The sequence below is a fragment of the Gobio gobio genome (genome assembly GCF_949357685.1).
Source record: "Gobio gobio genome assembly, chromosome: 11".
In the NCBI taxonomy this organism is placed as follows: domain Eukaryota; kingdom Metazoa; phylum Chordata; class Actinopteri; order Cypriniformes; family Gobionidae; genus Gobio; species Gobio gobio.
In genome coordinates this window covers 47,875,241-47,894,610 of record NC_137104.1, presented here as the reverse complement: position 1 = coordinate 47,894,610, position 19,370 = coordinate 47,875,241, and the positions used below count along the sequence as shown (strand labels likewise).

The 19,370-nt window shown below is 43.0% G+C and overlaps 1 protein-coding gene and 1 long non-coding RNA gene across 5 annotated transcripts in view; one reads left to right on the top strand and one right to left on the bottom strand.

Moving 5' to 3' along the window:
* The window catches only part of LOC307134426 (E3 ubiquitin-protein ligase TRIM39-like), a 116,563-nt gene that overhangs the window by 8,250 nt on the left and 88,943 nt on the right, over positions 1-19,370 (top strand). The gene's annotated exons all lie outside the window — the stretch shown is intronic.
* LOC307134440 lies at positions 10,675-13,185 on the bottom strand. The gene is made up of 3 exons (XR_013817568.1): positions 13,102-13,185; positions 11,715-11,837; positions 10,675-11,621 (listed from the first exon to the last, which is right to left on the bottom strand). It is a non-coding gene; the product is annotated as an uncharacterized lncRNA (long non-coding RNA).

Here is a 19,370-nt window from a genome sequence, read left to right as displayed (position 1 = left end):
TGATCGGTGTAAACCCGAGTTCTGGCTGTCTTTCTCTGCCTTTGAGAAAATGACAGGCCAGACGAGCCAATCCTGAAGTCTCCTGCTTTGACGTCCAAACAGGAACGGTTTCCTCCCTTTCCTCCGCCCAGAGAATCTGGCACGCCCATGCAAACGCTCGAGAGATCATTAACGTTACTTGTGAACGAGTGAACTGGCAGTTTCTCAGTGTTTGGATGTACAAATGAAAACAGAAGTCTTTCTTCAGTTCCTTCTGATCTGTGATCATTGATTTCTTATGTGTAGCTAATTATTTATTATTCGTGCACACGCTGCGGCTTCTCTCTCTCCCGACAGAACAGTGTTTTCGTGTTTTCTATCTTGTGAGTCAGTGTTTTGTACGTCCTCGTCGCGTCTATCTGTTCTAAAATGTGCATACAGTCTTTTCTGTTTAACATCAGCAGTAACATCTTTAGAGATAAACCTCACACACGCCGAAGCTCGGCCTTCAACATCCCCGACCCCCAGTACTGCATCTGGCCCACAGCGGAGGCACCAAACGCGGCGTGAGATTAAGCAGAAGGGGGGTAAGCGTGAGGGTATCCGGCTAGGCTAGCCAGCTTTCCCCACAATAAACTGGATTACATTCGATTACTGCTGTTGTGTCTTTGTTTGCGCTGTGTAAGTTACTCAATGCGCATCACTGACGCTATTCATATGATTGGAACATATCTAGAAATAATGCTTTAATCAAACTTACTAACTCGTTCATCTCGCTGTAATGGTACATTGCATGTGTTACAAAGTTGGTAGAATAATGATGAAGAGGACTCGGTGTGACTGGGACTCGTGTTTATTCAGAACTCTCAGATACAAACACAATAAACTCGCGCTGACTGACAGCGCTCTCATAACTCAGTAGTTACTATAAATAACTTTGTTAGCAATCGCTCCGTCTCCGTGATGTCCTGTTCGCGAACGAATCATTCTTTTGAATCGGTTCTTTTTAGTGAACCGAACCAGTTCACCAAATCGGACTGAATCGTTCTAAACGGTTCGCGTCTCGAGTCAGCGCTGATCCATAATTTACTAACTTTCTGACATGAGTGACAGTCCCTCTGACTAGAAATAAACTAATAACCAGAAGTATATTCTAGTAACTACAACAGTTCACCCTGAACTGAGACATGCTGAGAACTGATGTGAAGTGAACACAGGTCCATCTGTCTCTGGCAGACTCGTGCCTGCTCGTGGCTCGTTAAACCACGCCCCCTCCGCTCATTTAAAATGCAAAGATATCAGCCAATCACAACAGTGGGCGTTTTTCCTGAAGTCTCACAGCAGACACGCCTCTTGAAGCAGGGCAGTCAGCCACAGGGCAAACAGCAGTATAGAAAAAATGCCTTTTATTTCTAAATTATGACATTTTATGATGTAAAAATCATACTAACAATATAAGTACACCTCAGGAAACACTATAAAATAATAGAAAAATGCCATGCCATGGGACCTTTAAATGTCTGGGATTTCCACACGCACGCGACGCGGTTCAGGGGTTCTCTAACTGTAAATACTGCGATAACCTCCTTCTCAAAACCCTCCGCTCGAGGCTCGCGGTTTTTGAGAGGGAGTCATCCGTTTTTCCCCGTCGCGCTCCCGAGGCCGCGCAGGCCTCTCTTGGATCCGCGACCTGGGGTTCGGATGTAGAGCTCGAGGATGTGGAGTGCGAGCAGACGGGCCTCGCCCTTTCTCTCCCTCTCTCCCCCGAGCATGTGCGCGGGACTCCGCCTGTGGAATACTCGCATGATTATCTCTGTCCCAGCCTGGAGGCACGCGATGCGGTTTTCCTTCGGACTGGAGGATGTCATTTTCACTGCAGCATCCGACTCCGAGGATTTCGGTGCTGCAAATACTGACGACGCTCTCCCGCCAAGCGGCCAGGAAGCGCGGCCATCAGCGGCGTATGACGAGCTCGTGGATGTACTCGCGCGCGCTACACAGAAGCTCGCGATCGAGTGGCCGGATGAACCCCGCGAAGCTCAATCTTCTCGGTTGGATGAGAGATTCCTCAGCGGCCCTAATTCTAGGCCTCCGCGGAGGAAGCTACCATTTTTCAGTGATCTACACAGTGAGATTTCTAGATCCTGGAAGCAGCCGTTCTCAGCCCGCCTAACTAACGCGGCAGCCGCTGATTTCACTAACCTCGTGGGTTTTGAGGAACAGGGCTATTCCGCTATTCCCGCGGTTGAGGACACGCTGGCCACTCACCTCGCGCCATCTTCAGCTCCCTCATGGAAGTCCCGCCCCCTTCTTCCCACTAAGCCGTGCAGGACCACTTCTGCCCTGATTGGAAAATCCTACATGGCGGCTGGTCAGGCTGGCATGGCCCTTCATACTATGGCCATTCTCCAGGCATATCAGGCGGATGTACTGAAGGAAATGGACGAGGGCACCGGTTTGACGCCGGAAGCTGTAAAGGAGCTTCGTAAAGCCACGGATTTGGCGTTACGAGCAACTAAACACACAGCTCGCGCTGTAGGGCGCTCTATGGCGGGCGCGGTGGCGGCGGAGCGCCACTTATGGCTTAATCTCACTGAGATTCGCGATAAGGAGAAAGTTTTCCTTATGGACGCTCCGATTTCCCAGTCCGGATTGTTTGGGGAGGCGGTTAACACTGTGGTTGAGAAGTTTAGATCTGCAAAATCCCAGTCTGCCGCTCTTAAGCAGTTCATGCCGAGGAGAGCGAGGGACGCTCCTTCCCCCTCCCCCTCTCAGTCCAGAGATCGCCCCTCTTTCAAAAGAGAGTTTACCGCCCGGAGGAGCGACCAGAGTTATCCTCCACCCACCACGGTCTGGGGAGCTCGCGGTCGTCCATTTCCCCGTCAACGTCCTCACAAACGCATCGACCCAAAGCGGCCCAGCAAACCTTCTGCTTCGGCCACTTCGAGTCGCTCCTGACCCTCCGGTCAGAAAAAGGGGAGCTGCAGTTCACGACCGGGGCTGGGTCAGACCGCGCAAGCGTTTCTGCCCGCCCCCCACCAGCTCTCCCTATCCAGCTCTGTCATTTCCGCCGCCCAGCGCGCTTCGGAATACAGAACCGACTATATCCTCGCCTTTTCCGGCGCTGGAGGAAGGAGACGCTCTCTGCTTTCTCCCCTCACGTCTGATTGGCTCACCATCCGCCGCTCGTCCAGACGGAGACACATCCGTTCTTCTCCGGGAACCAGAGCGGCCCAGCCTTCCACTGTCTACTCCGCGCCAGGACGCCACGTGCTCTCCTCTGCGGATGGCCACACCCCCCTCAGAGGTCCAGCTCGACACCCCAACTCAGGTATGTCCACCGCACCTCATCATACCTCCCACTTTGTCAAATTTCCTCCTCGAGTGGAAACTTTTGCCAGGGATATCATCCTGGGTCCTCCGCACGATTCAGTCAGGCTACACGCTTCAGTTCTGTCGCAACCCTCCTCGCTTCGACGGGGTCGCTCAGACGGTAGTAAACAGCGCCTCTCAGGCTTCTGTGCTACAACAAGAGCTCTCTTCTCTCCTCCTAAAGGGGGCAATAGAGGAAGTTCCGGCAACAGAGGAGAAATGTGGCTTCTTCAGCCGTTATTTCCTTGTTCCGAAGAAAGACGGCGGTCTGCGTCCCATCCTGGACCTCCGCCGCCTGAACTTCGCCCTCTACAAAGGGAAGTTCAAGATGCTAACGCTAAAGACTATCTTGTCTCAGATACGTGCGGAGGACTGGTTTGTCACTATAGACCTGAGAGATGCTTACTTCCATATTCAGGTTGTCAGACGACACAGGAAGTTTCTCAGGTTCGCCTTCAAAGGGAAGGCTTATCAATACAAAGTCCTTCCCTTCGGCCTTGCCCTGGCACCAAGGACGTTCACGAAGTGTATGGATGCTGCTCTGGCCCCGCTGAGGCTCCAGGGCATCCGTATTCTCAATTACCTGGACGACTGGCTCATTTTGGCCCACTCCAGGGAGTTAGCCTGTCATCACAGAGATGTCGTTCTTCGACACGTTCAATCTCTTGGCTTGAGAGTGAACACAGACAAGAGCGTTCTTACTCCGGCTCAGCAGACCACCTTCTTAGGTGTTCGTCTGGACTCCGTTCCGATGCAGGCCCGTTTGGCCCCTGCTCGGATTTCCAGTATCACAACATGCTTGGTCCGCTTCAGGCTAGGCCATCATGTTTCTGTGGGTACGTGTCGCAGGCTTCTGGGTCTCATGGCCGCAGCTTCCCCGGTGCTTCCCCTGGGACTGCTCCATATGAGGCCCTTCCTCTGGTGGATGAAACGCTCAGGGGCTCGGTCAACAGGATCGGCCCTTCGCCTATTGAAGGTGTCACGCGGCTGCTTTCGTGCCCTATCAATGTGGCGGGACCCTCTTTTTCTTCAGAAAGGGGTCAAGATGGGGGCTGTTTTCCGTCGCCAAATGGTTACGACGGACGCCTCTCTTACCGGCTGGGGTGCGGTATTCGAGGGCAGACCAGCTATGGGGATCTGGGAGGGGGAAGTTCTCTCCTGGCACATAAATTGCCTGGAGTTGAGAGCGGTATCCCTGGCCCTTCAGCATTTTCTCCCCTCACTCAGGGGGCATCATGTCATTGTCAGGACCGACAATATGGCAGTGGTGTCTCACGTAAATCGCCAGGGAGGATCACGGTCGCGCACCCTGGACAGGCATGCGCGCCGACTCCTCCTGTGGTCTCAGGACAAGTTTTTGTCCCTGAGAGCAGTCCATGTACCCGGAGTCTTGAACCTCGCTGCAGATTATCTGTCGAGACAGAAGCTCCGGTCGGGGGAATGGATGCTGAACCCTCAAACTGTGTCACAGATTTGGGAGATGTTCGGGAAAGCGGAAGTGGACCTCTTTGCCTTGAAGGAGTCGTCCCAGTGTCGGCTCTGGTTTTCTCTGAGCTCTCCGGCCCCGTTGGGGATAGATGCGTTCGCGCATCCATGGCCCAATCTGAAACTCTATGCGTTCCCGCCCATCAAGCTGATTCCGGCGGTTCTGTACAGAGTAAGGGAGAGTGGGGCCAGCCTCCTGCTGGTGGCTCCACACTGGCCATCCCAGACTTGGTTCTCGGAGATGGTTCTCCTCCTGGACTCCTCCCCATGGGAGATACCGGTCAGGAAGGACCTTTTGACACAACTTCAGGGCAGGATTTGGCACCCTCACCCGGAGATTTGGAAGTTGTGGGTATGGCCCATCAAGGGCCAACGATACTAAACGCTGGTCTTTCTGCAGACGTTCAGGAGATCATTGCTAATGCGAGAGCCCCCTCCACAAGGAAGCTCTATTCCTCCAAGTGGAGGGTCTTTGAGTCGTGGTGCTCGACTCATGCAGCGGATCCAGTTAACTGCCCGGTTGGTTCAGTTCTGGAGTTCCTGCAGGAGAAATTTGCTGCTGGAGCAGCGGCCACCACCCTTCGGGTCTATGTCGCAGCTATAGCTGCCGGTAGGGAGTCGGACGAAATCCCGCTAGGCAAGCATAGACTGGTTTCATCTTTCATGCGAGGGGTTAGGCGCCTGAGACCGGCACGCTCCCCTGGTATTCCCTCTTGGGACCTCTCCGTGGTCCTTGAAGGGCTAACTTTGGCTCCATTTGAGCCTTTGGAGTCAGCTCCTGAGCGAATTCTGACTCTCAAAGTTGCTCTTTTGTTAGCTCTATCTTCTTTGAAACGAGTGGGCGATCTACAGGCTCTCTCTGTTAGTGGGACCTGTATGGATTTTGCCCCTGGCTTAGTCAAGGTTACCTTAAGACCTAGGCCAGGTTATGTGCCCAAAGTTTTGTCCACGTCATTTCGCTCTCAGGTTATTACTCTTCACTCCTTTCACCCCCCTCCGTTTGACTCGGAGGAAGACGAGAAACTTCATTTGCTCTGCCCAGTTCGAGCGTTGAAGTGTTATGTTGACCGTTCAGACAGTTGGAGGAAATCTAACCAGCTGTTGGTGTGCTTCGGTGCTGGCCGCCGCGGGCTTGCCGCTTCGAAGCAAAGGGTTTCCCATTGGGTGACAGAGGCTATTTCCTTAGCTTATGAGGTGCGTGGTTTACCTTCACCTCTTGATATTAGAGCGCATTCTACCAGAGGTGTGGCTTCCTCTCAAGCACTTTTTAGAGGGGCTCTTTTGGAAGATATTTGTGTGGCGGCAGGTTGGTCCTCTCCGCACACTTTTGTGAGATTCTATAGTTTGGATCTCGACATGGCTCCGGGTTCGCATGTCCTGTCTGCTTAACCTAGTCATGTAGGTTATCTGGTGTTCTTTGAGCCAGATACGGCAGCGCTTTAGCTTGGCGTGTTTGGTATATCGTTCCCATTACGTCATTAAAGTGACGCAGCGTCGAGTGAACCTATGAAAGAGAACGTCTCAGGTTACTTGCGTAACCTATGTTCTCTGAGTAGGGAACGAGACGCTGCGTACGCTGCCAAGCTCTTCGCGCTGCCGACAGGCTTTCCTTTTCGGCAGAGAAATCTGAGGAGCAGATGGCGCGCGCGAGCGCTAATATAGGTGACTACGTCAGGTGGGGCGACGTGCGCGCCATCAGCCAATCAATTGGCGTGATTCTATAAGGGCTTCAGACAATCGGCACACCCAGAGGGCGTCCCATTACGTAATTAAAGTGACGCAGCGTCTCGTTCCCTACTCAGAGAACATAGGTTACGCAAGTAACCTGAGACGTTACTGAATGTGATAGTGATGAGGGCAGTGCCTGGTTTCTAGGGGCTGTTGCTGAGGTCGTTGACAGCGAAGAAGACAAATGGTATGAGGATTTAGAAATAAATGGCTCAACCGTCACGTTTCGGATTGATAAGGGCGCAGATGTCACTGTGATTCCAGAGGAGACATTTTTGAAACTGCAACAGCGCCCTCTTCTGATCAAAACGAAGTCGACATTCACCAGCCCAGGTGGAACACTGATTTGTAAAGGCAAATTCATGACTACCTGTGAAAGGTATGGTGAAATATTTCCCTTTTGGATTTATGTTATGTCAGGCCCCCTCACTACAACCCTGCTGGGTCGTAAAACAGCTATCAAAATGGGACTAGTGTGCAGAGTTAATGGGCTTGAATCATATGATGACGTTTTTGGGGACATTGGACTATTGAAATGTGAACCAGTGAAAATAGAGCTGAGGCCAGACGCTCAGCCCAACAGCATTGCTACCCCATGGCGCATACCATTCCCAATCTTACCTCAAGTGGAGGAGGAACTGAAACGGATGCAGTCTCTGGGCATCGTAAAGGAAGTAAAAGAAGCCACAGACTGGTGTGCTCCCATGGTGCCTGTGATAAAAAAGAACAAGAAACCACGGATCTGCGTAGATCTGACTAAACTTAATAAAGCTGTTAAACGAGAGCGATTCATTCTGCCGAATTTAGAGGATATTGCTCCAAAGCTGTCAGGTGCAACAGTGTTCTTCACTGTCGATGCTTCAAGTGGGTTTTGGCAGATTCCGCTCGATGAGAACAGCAGGAAGCTCACGACTTTCATTACACCCGTGGGTCGTTTCTGTTTCTGCCGTTTACCCTTCGGCATTACATCAGATCCTGAAATATTTCAACAGAAAATTAGTTCTCTCCTCAAAGACCTTGCGGGCACAGTGGTGGTAATGGATAACATTCTGGTCTATGGCAAAGACATGAAGGACCATGACCGGAACCTGCAAGCGGTGATGCAAACGATCAGAGCTTCAGGACTGAAGCTAAACAAGGATAAATGTCAGTTCCGCAAATCTGAGATCCACTACTTTGGACACATCATCGGAAAGGATGGCATCAAACCGGACACTGAGAAAGTCAGAGCCATCGCGGAGCTTCCCAGCCCGACAAACATAACAGAACTACGGCAGAGAATCGGGATGATTAATTATTTGGGAAAATTCCTCCCGGATCTTTCTACAACAATGCACCCCATCAACTCTCTACTGAAAAGCGACACAATGTGGACATGGGGAGAGGCACAAGAGAATGCCTTCAAAAAGGTAAAAGGAATGTTGATTTCAGCACTTGTTTTGGCATACTATGATGCAACAAGGCCGACCGTTGTAAGTGCGGATGCAAGCAGTTATGGCTTGGGGGGCGCACTGCTGCAGGAGCACAACGAGGGACTCCGCCCAGTCGCCTTTTGTTCAAGGACACTGACAGAGACGGAGCGCAGGTACTCCCAGATAGAAAAAGAATGCCTCGCCAGCGTGTGGCCGTGCGAGCGGTTCGGGAGATATCTGCAGGGCATGGACAGATTTGTTTTGCAGACTGATCACAAGCCCCTTGTTCCGCTGATAAACACATACGACCTGGACAAAGCACCTGTTAGGTGTCAGAGACTTTTGATGCGCTTAATGAAGTTCAATCCAGAAGCTGTTCATGTTCCAGGGAAGCAGCTCATTGTGGCGGACACTCTGTCTCGTAATCCTCTGCAGGACTGTACTGTGTCCGACACTGAGCATGAGGTAAAAGCTTATGTTCAGGCAGTGATTGAAACAAGGCCAATCACTAAAGACAGATTAAACAGGATAAGAGAGGCCACAAGCAACGATAACATTCTGCAAACTGTGATTCGTTACACGAACAATGGCTGGCCCTCAGACTTGTCACGCTTGCCACACAACCTGCTCAAATATCACACAGTTAGAGCTCACCTGTCAGAAGTCAGCGGACTTTTAATGCATGATGACCGCATTGTTATTCCATCCACAATGCAAAAGACTGTACTGTCACAAATACATGCGGGTCATCAGGGACTCACAAAGTGCCGGAAGAGGGCCAACATGTCAGTGTGGTGGCCAGGTGTCGGGAAAGACATTGCGGAGCTAGTCAGCACATGTGAATTTTGCTGTAAGAACAAACCAACCCAAAGAAAAGAGCCACTGATTACCACACCACTGCCACAAGGTGCTTGGCAGAAAATAGCAGCTGATTTGTGTGAGCAGGATGGTAAACAATATTTGGTAGCGACAGACTACTATTCACGTTACATTGAGATTTCACATCTGCCTACCACAAATAGTAACCAAGTCATCTCACAGCTTAAGTGTATGTTTGCGAGGTGGGGTATTCCTCTTGAGCTAGTCACGGATAATGGCCCCCAGTTCGTTTCAGGCGAGTTCCGACAGTTCAGTGAGACATACAACTTTCAGCACACGACGTCCAGCCCTCACTACCCGCAAGCAAACGGAGCGGCTGAGAGGAGCGTTGCCATCGCCAAGAGAATCCTGCGACAGCCAGACCCACAGGTCGCCCTGATGAGCTACAGAGCTACTCCCATTACCGCAACAGGTCACAGCCCAGCTCACCTCATGTTTGGCCGTGAGATCAGGACTACGGTGCCGGTGTTGCCCCAGCAGTTACGTCCAACTGTAGTTGATCACCAAACTTTAAGACTGAAAGACCAACAGACTAAATCAGCCTACCGCTTCTTCTGCAACAGGCGTCATTCAGCTAGGCCCTTGTCAACACTACAGCCGGGCCAGAGTGTTACAGTTAAGCTGGACGGGGAGAAGGGCTGGAGGACCCCAGCGAAAGTCATTGCAAAAGCACCAGAGCCCAGATCCTATATCGTTCAAACCGACCATGGGACTGTAGCACGTAGGAACAGGAGGCATTTACAGGAAGTGCCCGAGTCATCAACCCAAGTTACTGCGTCAGAGACTAGTGACTTTGATATTCCTGACCCAGTTGACTCAGATGCCCCGCTCGCTGACACTAATGCATCTGTGCCCTGTGTTCCCACCATTCCTACTGGCTCTGGTTTGTCCCCAAAGAGGACCCTTGCTGGTCGAGCTATTAAGCCACCTGTTAGATTTAAGGATTATGTTTGAGATAGAAATGTCCTTTACTAATGATGTTTTAAGGTACACCCTTCTAGAGCGAGTTAAGAGAAGTTTAGAAACACCAAACCAATTGCTATTGTTTTGTTTTCCTCTTTCTTTTGGGCTGTGTTTACTGCATAGTAGAATTAACACACATACAGCTAAATGTTATATTAGATATTGGTTAAGTTGAATCACAATTGGTATCTTCTTTATTGATTATAGACAAGTTGCAAATGTTTATTCTGCTGTTGTTAATCAGCTTAAGAGGGGAGATGTGAGGTGACTTAATTTAGTAATTACTACGCTCCACTAGGAGGCGCTGCTGATTAGGTTTCACTGCATGAAAAAAGGTGTATCCGGACCAGGATACTCCTGTATACACTGCTGAAATTCAGAAGAATCCAGGAGTATACTGGCCGGATAGGTCAAATTCCATGGATCCGTATATGTCCGTATTCATCCGAAATGGTACCAAATCGGATGTATGTTGTGGCCGTATACTCCCATGCTACAGCCATTTGTTGCCATGGCAAATAATCCCATCAAGTTTTTCCCAGGAGACATTTTCACACCTCTAAACAGCTTTGCCTTCCACCCCCTATTGGTCCTTCATCTCAAACTGGATTGGTTGTTTTTTTTAAAACCACTCCCAAAACCCAGACTGCTATTGGAGGACAGGACGCATTGAAAACCCAGTCAAGTGACTTTATTGGTTACTTCTAAGGCTAAGGGTGGGCTAGGTTTTGTAGCATAGGGACTTGATTGGTTATAGGCCAGCTATGCAGATTTTGCTAATTAATATATAATATATATATATATAAAATAATCCCCTCTCCCTCCCAAAAGAAAAATACACACAAAACAATTTGAGAAAGTCTGAAATATTTATTAAAAAGGTATATATAAAAAAAAAAACATTCTTAACAGCATTATAAACGAACATTAAAACAATGGTGAAACAAAAACAAGTGAACTAAATGTATTTAAAAGGGATGAAAATGTAAAGGAACAAATGTAAAAATATAAACAGTCCAAAGAACATAAATATACGTTAAATTGAATTGGTAAAGAAACAAAAAGGGAAAAAAAATTAACAAAATGCATTTAAAAGACAGATGTAAAGGAATAAAATACACAGTGAACATAAAAAGGAAAAGAATAAATATACAAATTAAACAATATAAAATGAGAACAATAAATTTATAAGACAAAAAAAAGTGTATATAAAATACACATAAATATTCCAAGTAAACAATATAACCAAATAAAAAGAACAAAGAGCATTATAAACATACATTCAAATGAATGGGGGAAAAGATAAGTGAACAAAATGTTTCTAAAGGAAGGCGACGTAAGAGGAACAACAATACAAAACATGGAGATCAAAAGCAACATGGACATCTAAAAAGGAACAAACATACAAAGTATACATCATAAAACGAGACAAAGAAATCTATAAATTAAAAAGTGTATATAAAATATATGTAAATGTTCTATATATGGGAACCAATAAAAGTATAAGTATATAAACATAGGAATAAAGAAAATATAAAATGGAACAATTGAATATTAAAATTATAAAATAATTGTGACCAACTCTAACACAATGTTGTTTGAGTTTTGAACATTTTTTCAAACTGCCGTGATGGGCTGGTGATGTGATGTGTAGTGTGGGTCAGTCTAGTCTGGTTTGTAGTAGCTAGCCTAACCAAGCCTTCCATCAACAACAGCATCATCTTCATCTTCATCAGGTCTATAGTTGCGGTCTTCCACAGGTTCTGTGTTGGTTTGTGCAACCCTGGACCTGGTTTCCAGCAACTGCAAAACATGACAGTAAATTAACCACTAAAACTCAGAGAGGAGTATAGTAACATTCTGGAGGGAAAAAGCTTAACCGGTTTCTTAACTTACCCGTCTCTTTCTCTGACGGTTCTGTGTGATGTTCTTCATAGTGTTTCTTTTCTGGGCCTTTTCAGACTGAGCCAAAGAATACTTCCTCAGCAAAGTCTCACAAAATAAAATACATCTTGCGACCTGCCAAATAATACATTAATAATATATAGTTAATGCCAATAAAAGCAAGTAAAACAATTCAATTAAAATGTATTTGTATAGCGCTTTTCACAATACATATTCAGGGTTTTTCCTGGGTCAAAAATGGTCTTCGGTGGTGGCTGACAGACATGGTCGTCCACACACACACACACACACACTAAAAAAAAATACCCTACCCACTTGATCTGCAAGCACAAAACTGACAATAAATTTGAAATAAATTCAAAGAAAGTTTGTAACTTTTGCTTATCTTATTTTGATACCTTGATGTTTGTTTTTTTCCCTCATTTTTACACTATTTACTGATAATTGTTTGTTTTGGTAATCATATCAATATTAAAAAAATGAACAAATAGCCTAATTTTCTGCCATATACAATCAGCTAGCTAACAACAACTTTGTTCTGGGTTCACTTCACTCCAGTCTAAACTAAATGATTTTAGGCGATTTATTTTACTACACATTATGAACATAAATAAGCTGAAAGACTGTTGATAATTAAAACTAATTCTTACTATCCACTCTTGCTAAAGTGGGTAAGCACACTTGTGTTCTCATTTCAGGTGTTGTTCTGAGTAAATGATTAAACTAATTCGTGAGTTCAGTGTTGGACAGTTCAGTTCTAACCAGTTGTTAAAATGATTCAGTTCAAAGGAGTCATTAGGTGGCAAATCGGACATTAGCAGACGCGTTGTGTGTGAATCCCGTCTGTTAGAACATTGCGAAAGATTTGTCAACACACAGAAAACACTACATAACCGGATAGGATTTGTTTCCTGTTTATTTAAAGTATGCTTTATGCAGCTGGTCAGAGAATCAGTCAATGTTTTTTGAGCGCATTTCACACCCAGCGGTAATTAAAGGAAGACGTCTGATAGCGCCACGTGCAACATGGATTCGGTCTTCCGACCTTTTGATTTTGATTAACGTAATATGTGAAACATTAGAAAGCTAAGAATGCTTATTTTGAAGACAGAGAGCGTGCGAGCGGGATGAGCTCACTGGTCGTTCTCTCTGTCACTCAGTTAACTCAAGTGCAGCAGTCATCTGTTCTACATCATTCATAAAATCACAATAACTCAACAAATAAGGCTTTGGCGGGACAAAAATTTGTTTTGGCGGCCGGCAAAAAAATTTCAATGTAGGAAAAACCCTGATATTGTTTCAAAGCAACTTCACAGAAAATGCATGCGTCTACATTACAGAAAAAAACAGAGAACATTAAAATAATTTTTAAGATTACCTTTTACACATTCAGGGTCAACATCTGTAAAAGTTCTTCAGGATCATGGATCCAAAACTTCTGGATCATGAGGGGGGAAGAAACATGCACACACACAAATGAATATTAATTTGTTTGATAAAACATTAATATTAATTATCAACTTACGGACATGGACTTGCAAAACATACTCACCAGGCCCATACAAAAACTTCACAGTAGATCCAAAATCCTGGTTTGCCTATAATTCTTCAGAGTCCAAGTATGGTGTTTTCCTGTCCTCTCTGTTGAACAAGTGTACATGACAGTGTTTTCGGATTACTCATTCCAAAGCTCTGTTACATTTCATGACAAGCTTGATCTTAAAACTAGCTGACAGTAGGGATGGGCATTATGACCATATAATTATACATACATGAGAAATTTTACAATAACGATATCACAATATATTTATTTTGATGGATATTTTATTAAAATGCTACAGAATAATACTGCTTTAAAAGTCTTCACTGTATGATATTCAATTAATTAATATCACTTGATTCTTAAAGAAGCAGAAGGTCTTCTCTATTCTTTTGTTTTATTAAAATGATGACAAAGCTGCAGCCCCTTTAAGAACGGATGCACATAATGACACGCATCCGGGTTTCCCCAAGTTAACTTGAACTGTTTGACTTTACTTAAGACATAACTGACTGTTTAAATCAAGTGAATACCTCACATGACAGGCTTACTGAGATAACTGTGTGCATTTTACAGAAAGATAATTGATTTCGGAATCGCATGCTGTCTGAGAGAGGCTTATTTTAACACATGCATGTCCCGTTCATTATTCTACATTCATGCATGTTTCCTTGTCAAAATGTCAAAAAGTTTTAGTACAGTCAGTGCTGCGTTATATACGCTATATTCCCATTCCGCAATATAAAAAGGTAATGTTAACGTTTACAGCAAAATCGCTAACAATAGTCAGTATCATCAGATCGCCATAACACCCAGCCCTATCTTAACAATATTACAACACAACAAAACACAGAAACAGAATATGTAAGTTAATCACGATTAGCATATGACTTTAATGCACTAACGTTATATCTTGATGAGCAGTAGAACAAATATAAAGGGATTTACGTTACCTTCTGCCGTCTGCTGTCCGCCATTGGAAACTTAGTCTGTTCGTATTCATGTTTTTTCGTTCTCAGTCGACATCCCACCATCAAAATTCGTCCAAAATAAGATTTTAACAGGTTTAAATGGTCCATGCAATGCCATTAATAGACCGACGTGAAGATTAGAAGCCGCGATCAACTCCAACGGCAACGGCAACGGGTGTATAATTCAAACTGGAGGCGCGCACTGTCATTGGCCAGATTTCTGGATGACGTTCAGATTGACCAATCACGCTCAAAAGAACACGGAAAGACAGCAAATAGCCTTGCAAATATAGAAAAAACTTGTTTTAAACAACAGTTAGAAAATGTGTATATTTATTTTTATTTGCTGTTATATTTAATTAATTGGTCAAATGGTGTTTTGTGGTGTGGGCAGAAGTTTCAACCTGGAGAGCAGTGCAGATTTGTACTCTTTAAAAACAATTATTGTTTGATATTTAGTTTGCTATATATTTTGTTATATTTGTATCCAGAATTGAATGTAAAAATACACCTTCACTGTAAAACAGAAAATTAAATTAAAATATCTTAATTTAAATAAGGAAAAATCTGTAAACTAATAGTGTTTTCTCTAAAACGTTTAATGTAAATTTCTGTGAAGTTTTTTAACTTTATTTGACTTAAGATATTTGACTTTAATTTTACGGTTTTTGTTTTGCAGCTGTAGCTGCTGTTTTTTTAGGTTTTTATTTTTACAGTGTAAATATAAAACTAATAAGATTTACTTCAAAATGACAAAGAATAATGTTAAATTGTTAGTATGGACATAAACATAAATCTTTAATATAATGAGCTAAATATTGTATTACAGTTGTTAATTTACAGATATTGTTTGTAATTTTGCATGAATTTGTTATTTATGAAAACAGAAAAATAATACAGTTATGTTCCTGTATAAAAAAATGAGAATTACTGTAGTTTGTCATTAATGATATAATCCTTAAAATAACAGTCAAGTTGTTTATTTAGATATTGTTTGTAATTTTACATCTTTTTAAACATAATTCAAAATTACAAGAAAATACTGTAAATAAACTGAAGTTTTTTTCTGTAAAATTAGGATTATTTTTATTGGTTGCCTTATTTTTATTGGTAACCTTATTGGTTGCACCTACATCTATTGTGAGTGGTGGATTTCAAACCTCAAAACGCCCCTCTTTTGCAGCGTGTTAAAGTTAAGAATCTTGGAGTGACACTTTTTGTGAACAGTTGCAGAGCTGAAAGATCTGCTTGTGTTTCTGTGTTTCTTGAGCAAGTGAATCCCTGCTCTTTTTTATTCCATATTTTTATTTTGAGCATATCAGTTTTTGGTGTTTTTAAAACAAACTTTTTCATTTTCCACATTTCATCTCCTCTTTATTTAATTCTATTATTGCCTACAATTTGTAAAACTTTGCAAAAATTGTTTGGGGATAGTCTAAAATGTTTGGTTAATTATCCTTTGTTAATTCCATTACATTTCTTTGTTTATTTCATTACATATTCAGATTTTTTTGTGAACGTATATGTTCAGACAGGGTTTTTATTTTGTACTGTTTTTATAAAAAATATTTGATTAAGAGACTCTTTTCATGCAGGGGTTTTAAGGCCCAGACACACCATTCTGATGGTTTGGCCCAGACCCAGGCAACGTGAACCAACCCCACAGTCGGCTTTAGTCATTGCTAGTTCAGTTTAGTGTTTCAGGGCCTTAAGAATTCTTTTTTCTGTGTAAAAAGCTTGTTTGCTGTAGCCTACAGTAGACCAGAGATAATTCTCAATCCTGAAGTGCTCCCCTGCCCCCCCTCCCTCTGAGAACAGCCAGCACAAGTGTCAGTCATTAACATATGAAAGGTCTTCTTCACACCTAACAGTCTTCAGTCCTGGCACACCCAGCAGTGTTTCAGCTGTATATGTCCGTGAAATTTCACGGATTCCTGTTTACGTCCGCATACGTGAGGTTTCCGGGTTTTTCTGGAAATATACTGTTCCGTGTTACTCTGATCCGCTTTTTCCCACATACATCCGGTAAACATCAAATTACACAGGAGTATACCATGCCCGGATAGTGCCGGATTTCAGTGTTTTCATGCAGTGTTTGCGGCTTGTCGCTGCTGTGTTTTGACTAAAAGAATAAGACTATCACATGTGTTCACGTGCGCTTACAAAGTACTGATCTCTGCTGTTGCACTGAATCAAAGATATTGAAGTCAACTTCTATGAATCGGTGAATTCATGACACTTATAAGTTACATTTGTATAATGTAACCGTAAACCAGAGCTTATTGTACCATATATAGGCGCTAAATGCAGCTGCATTAAAAGGAGCGGAGCTGCAGCTGCTGCTAACAAGTGGTGTCGGATTACAAAAGTGTGTGCGCAGCTTTAACGTTAGCACTGCAGTGCGCTCTGTATAACAATTGTTAATATGCCGATCAGAGCTGATACATATTTCCATCAACATACATTACAAGCAAATATTTTCTATAAACGAATAAACATTGTTGATAACAAAATAACTGAATGATAATTCAAATAGGTGAGCATTATGCTATTGTATGTTGACACAAAATACTTCTGAGGTGACATCAACTGAATTACGTGATGACACACTCTGAAACACATCTACAATGACAATAACTATTATTACTTACAGAGTTATTAACGCACAGAAATACCACACAAGGAAAAACAGACTTTTGAGGAATAAACAAGCCAGGAAAACTCTGTATAACTCTGTTACTGGAGCTGCAGAGATGAAAACTCTGCGCATGCACCAGTCTGAACAAGTTGACACGCACATTCTTCTTCTTCTTCTTCTTCTTCTTCTTCTTCGTTTTTATTGGCGGCTCGCAATCACAAATTGAGCATTACCGCCATCTACTGAAGCAATGAATCAGAGACTTGAAATCCCTTTACCCAGTCTTATCAGAACTCAAGCTTTCGATGTTGCTGCGTGTTCAGCTCCTCCATCTACAGCCGAAGTCCCTCTAAGCCCAGAGAAATAGTAATAACCTTAATAATAATCTATATTCTATGAATTAACTGAGTTCTATTTAAAAATTGTATTAATAGACTATCACCTCTTACTGGATTCAAAATCTCTTTTAATGTTACTTGCTGCTCACAATTTTTTTGAAGTTCATTGATTAACTTACTTCTCTCCTCCATATATCTATTACACTGAATAAGTACATGTTCTACAGTTTCTCTAACTCCACACCAATCACACAGTCCTGTTGGATGCTTCCCTATTATGTTCAATGTTGAATTCAGCCCTGTATGTCCCAACCTTATTCTTGAAAGAACACAATCTTCCTTTCTTCTCCCTCTTGAATTCCTTCCTTTACCTACCATTGGTTGTAATAAATGTAGATGTCTGCCTTTTAACTCTTTATCCCAAAACAATTGCCAACTTGTATTTATCCCCTTTTTAATTATTGATTTAATTTCAGCTTTACTATGCAGAATTTGCATATCTATATTCTCCTTTGTCATTACTTGTTTAGCTAATTGGTCTGCTTCTTCATTCCCTGCCACTCCTGAATGTACCGGAACCCACAAAAACTGAACCGTCCTATTTATCTGTTGCAACATGTATAATAACTGAAGGATCTCCAAAACAATATCTTGTCTAGTTTCAGACTGTTGAGCTTCCAGACATAATAAAGCTGAACTTGAATCTGAGCACACTACGGTTTTATTTATCCCCATTTCATATATTTTATTCATTGCTATCAAAATGGCTAGCAACTCTCCTGTGAATACCGACACGTGATTAGATATTCTTTTCCCTCCTGACACTTTCAGTCTTGGAATAACATACGCTACTCCCACCTGACCATTCTGTGGATTCTTAGATGCATCTGTAAAAACTTGAACATACTGTTCATAATTAATCCCAATATATTGTTTTGTCAATTCTGCTTCTAGTAACTTCTCTTTATCTTGTCTTTCTTCCAATAAGAATAAATCAACTTTTGGTTGTGGTAAAATCCATAAAGGTATCGTTGGTATTATTACTGTTGGGATAACTCTGTACTCATTTAGTTGCATCTCCCGCACTAAATCTTCAATAATCCAACCAAAACTATGAACTTTCTTTTTTCCATGTTCCCAACAAGTGTCAAGTAACCCTTTTATTGGATGATTATCCTGTTGGCTGGCCTTTTAAGCTGGCGCAATACGTCAAAATCAATTGTTTCCTTCTTAGATGAACTGGCATTTCCCCCATCTCCACCTGTAACGCTGGGACTGGGGAGGAGGGATAAGCTCCACAACAAATTCTCAAAGCTTGTGATTGTATTCTTTCTAATTTTTCTAACTTTGATTTAGCTGCTGAGCCATATACCATACATCCATAGTCTAATATTGCTCTAACCATTGTTGAATAAATGGTTTTTAATGCCAATCTGTCAGCTCCCCACTCACGTCCAGAAATACACCTCATTACATTCAAAATATTTTTACATTTTCCCTCCATCTTACTTATGTGATTATTCCATGTAACCTTTGCATCAAACCACATACCTAAAAATCTTATCACTTTAACTTGTTCTAACTCTTTATTATATAATTTCAACTTTAAATCTATACTTCTCCTTTTATTTGTAAAGAAAATATATTTAGTTTTATCCACTGAAAATTTAAAACCCCATTTATAAGACCATTTTTCTACATTTATTAAAACTGTTTGCATTTTATTAACAATATACTCAACATTCCTACCTCTAATCCACAGTGCTCCATCATCTGCAAACAAAGATTTATTTATATTTTCCCCTATTGTTGCAAAAACATCATTAATCATAATTATAAATAAAAGAGGACTTATGACACTTCCTTGTGGAGTACCATTTTCAACTCTTCCCTCCCTTGAAATGTAATCTCCAACTTTGACTTTAATATTTCTTTCAATTAAAAACTCTTTAATCCAATTATATATTCTTCCACCTATTCCCATTTGATTTAATTTAATTAGCAAACCCTCTTTCCATAACATGTCATAAGCTTTCTCAACATCAAAGAAAACTGCTATTACTGTTTCTTTATTGATAAAAGCTTTCCTAATATCTGATTCTAATTTGATAATTGAATCGTCTCGGTTACGTATGTAACCCTCGTTCCCTGAGGAGGGAA